General features: G+C 42.5%; 1 pseudogene; it reads left to right on the plus strand.

Annotated features, from left to right (window-relative positions):
- The first annotated feature begins 3,079 nt into the window (after positions 1-3,079).
- Positions 3,080-4,384, plus strand: LOC111156792 (annotated as a pseudogene).
- Positions 4,385-4,612: the final 228 nt, after the last annotated feature.

Raw genomic sequence — 4,612 nt, forward strand, 5'->3', positions numbered from 1 at the left:
CTACGAGGGCTCCATGATCAGGGTGGAGTCTGCTTGAGATTCTCTCCCTCTGCCCCTCCCCCAGCTCATGTTCTCTTTCTCTCTAAAATAAATAAATAAATGTTAAAAGGGGGGAAAAAAATCCCAGTGCAAGGATAGCGAGAGATAAGGCAGTATCTTAATGGAAATATGGGACCAAGGAAGTTTTTAGGTGAGCATTATTACCACTTGGAAATAGCAGTATTTTATACTAAGATTATTGGATAAAGTCAAAAGCAGTAATTGCAGTATCAAGTTCTGAGCTTGGAACATGGAGCCAGTGATTAGTAGAAGCTAATTCAGGTCAGTGTATTGGCTATTTAATACAACATTAATTTATTCATCTATTTACCCCTTCAGAAACACTTCTTTAATATCTCTGTCCAAAGCACTAATTAAGATGCTTATCAGGAATACAATAATAGGTTAGAACCTGGTGTTTGGTCTCAAAAAGTGAGAAAAAGCAGGAGGAGAAATATGAAATTAAAATTAAAATACATCTTGAAATATAAGTCCTATTAAAATATATCAAAAAGAGATTTGATAGTTTCATCATTTATTATTTCAGAAATATAGAGCACTGGCTCTGAGCAGGGTACTCTGTCCACGGTCAGGAGAATTCCAAAGCCTCAGTATGGCTGAGTCAGGTCTCTCTATTGCTAGAGAGCACACCCTGCTAAGGTGTGGCATCTCTCCACCTGTGCTCCCCTTTATGGAGCCGGGGCACCCACTGAGAGCACCAAGACCCAAAGCACAAAGGAGGCCGGTCGTTGGATGGTATCCTTCCCAGATACCCTACACAATTTTTTCTTGCTGGGCAGCAGTGAGTTGTCCAGCAAACCTCTTGTTTCCAAAAATGTCAAGATGGGAAGCAGACCAAAGGTCTGGTTCTATGGCTTACAGAGCATCCAAGCGGCAGGAGATACCAGCCTCCCTTTTTAGAGGCTCTTCAGTCTGTACTGGGGTTCCCCTCAGTGCCCTGCTTCCCTCTGGGGAAAGACAATCTCATTTCATGAATCCTGCAACTCTGTAAGGCTGACGACCCATAGGATTCTTCTCTGTGTCCTAGTTCTTTCTCTAGACCAAGTAGTGCGGGTAGGGCAAGGTAGTGTTGTGCGTTTGATTTCTCCACTTAGTAAAGGCTGTGGCGGGGGGCTTGACTGGACCCAGCTACGATGGTGCACATTCAGATGTGGGTACTTGATATTGTGTATTTTCATTGGAGACTATGATCGTCGCTAATCCTGGAGCGATGAGAAAAGTTCGACGCGATATATTTCGCAGAAGTTTTGATCTTACATCTTTAAAGATTTTTTTTTTTTAAATCAGGTACATGTGCTATACTTTTAGCAAGTAACTTTTTGTTGTTTCTATTAAACTTTTCATCTAGTTAATCTATGTTTTAAGGATTTATTTGTTTATTTATTTTATGGAGAGAGAGAGAGCACAAGTGGGAAGGGCAGAGGGATAGTGAGAAAGAATCTCAAGCAGATTCCAAGTTGACCGTGGACCCTGACTTGGGGGCTTGATCTCACGACCTGAGCCAAAATAAAGAGTTGGTCGCTCAGTGGACTACACCACCCAGGTGCGCCTATTTATTATTTGTTTTGACAGATGATTTATAATGTGATTAAGTTTTCTGAGATTAATCAATTCTTACATTTCCAAGTTATTTCGACATTCAGTTGGATCATGCTTATGTGTTTTTCCAGTGCAGAAGAGATGACATTTTGAAGGCAGGCGTTCCTTCCATTGGAAAGAGTTGGATGCTACTGGCCACTACCTGGCTAGGATGGGTAACAGATCACTTGTGATCCCTGACACATTCTGTGCAACTCCATTCGTTTCCCCTCAGTTTTGGGACACACAATGCAGTATTTGAGAACTGGGGAACTCTTCAAGTCAACTTGTTAGTATATCCATGTTACAAATGTGGACATTTGATAGATATTTTCTTGATTTATGTTTGGCCAAGCATTTACTTTTAATTTGCTATGGAAATTTGTTTATCTTATAAAGGGAATGATTAGGGGCACCTGGGTGGCTCAGTGGTTAAGCCTCTGCCTTCGGCTCAGGTCATGATCTCAGGGTCCTGGGATCGAGTCCCGCATCGGGCTCTCTGCTCTGCAGGGAGCCTGCTTCCTCCTCTCTCTCTCTCTGCTTGCCTCTCTGCCCACTTGTGATCTCTCTCTGTCAAATAAATAAAAAATCTTAAAAAAAAAAAAAAGGAATGATTAAATTTTTGAAATACAACTTAGTGGAGATTTTGCCTTTTAAATGATTTCAAATAATTGTAGGAATTGGGAGGCCTGGATTGCTCAGTTGGTTAAGTGTTGGCCTTCGGCTCAGGTCATGATCCCAAGGGATGGAATCTTGTATGGGGGGGAGGGGTGTCCCTGCCCAGCAAGGAGCTTACTTCTCCCTCTGCCTGCTGCTCCCCTCTGTTTGTGCTCTATCTCTCTGACAAAGAAATAAAATATTTAAAAAATTGTAGGAATTAATACATTTGTCCTTAATTTTGCTGTCACATGGGAAATAACCTTTGGGCAACAAAACTTCCAAATATATTAGCTGGACAAATGATCCCAGCAGACACAGTACAGAGAAGCTCACAGATCAAATTAAAATGCACTAATTGCATTTAATTAATAAATTTAATTAATTTAATAAATTAATAAATTAATAAAAATTAATAAATAAATTTAAATCATTTAAAAACACACTGTAAGGGGCACCTGGGTAGCTCAGTGGGTTAAAGCCTCTGCCTTCGGTTCAGGTCATGATCCCAGGGTCCTGGGATTGAGCCCCACATTGGGCTCTCTGCTCTGTGGGTAGTCTGTTTCTCCACTTGACCTTTCCACTCTCATGCTCTCTTTCATTTTCTCTCTCTCAAATCAATCAATCAATCAATCAATCAACATACAAAAGAAAGAATATACTGTAATGTTGGGTAAATTATTGAGCTTGCGGGGCGGGAGCTGAGGGCAGAGTCGCGAGAGTCTCGGGTGGCCGCGGGGCACTGGGCAGGTGGGAGCCCGCGTGGGCCGGGCCGGGATGAGCTATGGCATCAGTCAAGGTGGCCGTGAGGGTCTGGGCCCATGAATCGCAGGGAAAAGGACTTGGAAGCCAAATTCATTATTCAAATGGAGAAAAGCAAAACAACAATCACAAACTTAAAGATACCAGAAGGAGGGACTGGGGACTCAGGAAGAGAATGGACCAAGACCTTCACCTATGACTTCTCTTTTTATTCTGCTGTTCTGAAAAGTCCAAATTATGTCTCACAGGAAATGATTTTCAAAACCCTCGGCACAGATGTCGTGAAGTCTGCATTTGAAGGTTATAATGCTTGTATCTTTGCATATGGGCAAACTGGATCGGGAAAGTCATACACTATGATGGGAAATTCTGGTGATTCTGTCTTAATACCTCGGATCTGTGAAGGGCTCTTCAGTCAGATAAATGAAACCACCAGATGGGATGAAGCGTCTTTTCAAAAGGAAGTCAGTTACTTGGAAATTTATAACGAACGTGTGAGAGATCTACTTAGGCGGAAGTCATCCAAAACCTTCAATCTAAGAGTCCGAGAGCATCCAAAAGAAGGACCGTATGTTGAGGATTTATCCAAACATTTAGTACAGAATTACGGTGATGTCGAAGAACTAATGGATGCGGAAATATCAATGGAACCACAGCAGCGACTGGGATGAACGATGTCAGTAGCAGATCTCATGCCATCTTCACCATCAAGTTCACTCAGGCAAAATTTGATTCTGAAATGCCCTATGAAACCGTGAGTAAGATCCACCTAGTTGATCTTGCTGGAAGTGAGCGCGCAGACGCCACTGGTGCCCCTGGGGTCAGACTGAAGGAAGGGGGGAATATTAACAAATCCCTCGTGACTCTGGGAAATGTCATTTCTGCCTTAGCCGACTTATCTCAGGACGCGGCAAACTCTCTTGTGAAGAAGAAGCAAGTTTTTGTCCCTTACAGGGATTCTGTTTCGACTTGGTTGTTGAAAGATAGCCTTGGTGGGAACTCTAAAACCATCATGATCGCCACCATTTCACCTGCAGATGTCAATTACGGAGAAATCCCAAGTACTCTTCGCTATGCAAATAGAGCCAAAAACATCATCAACAAGCCTACTATTAATGAGGACGCCAACGTCAAGCTCATCCGTGAGCTGCGTGCCGAAATAGCCAGACTGAAAATGCTGCTTGCTCAAGGGAATCAGATTGCCCTCTTAGACTTCCCCACAGCCTTAAGTATGGAGGAAAAACTTCAGCAGAATGAAGCAAGAGTTCAAGAATTGACCAAGGAATGGACAAATAAGTGGAATGAAACCCAAAATATTTTGAAAAAGACATACAAATGGCCAACAAGCACATGCAAAGATGCTCAACATCACCTATCTCAGTGAAACGCAAGTCAGAACCACAATGAGGTATCACCTCACACCTGTCAGAATGGCTGTCATCAAAAAGACAAGAGATAACCAGTGTTGGGGAGGATGTGGAGAAAAAGAAACCTCTGTTCACTGCTGGTGGGAATGCCAACTGATACAGCCACTCTGGAAAACAGTATGGAGGTT

The sequence above is a fragment of the Enhydra lutris genome, unplaced genomic scaffold (genome assembly GCF_002288905.1).
Source record: "Enhydra lutris kenyoni isolate GAN:26980312 unplaced genomic scaffold, ASM228890v2 scaffoldscaffold49, whole genome shotgun sequence".
NCBI lineage: Eukaryota > Metazoa > Chordata > Mammalia > Carnivora > Mustelidae > Enhydra > Enhydra lutris.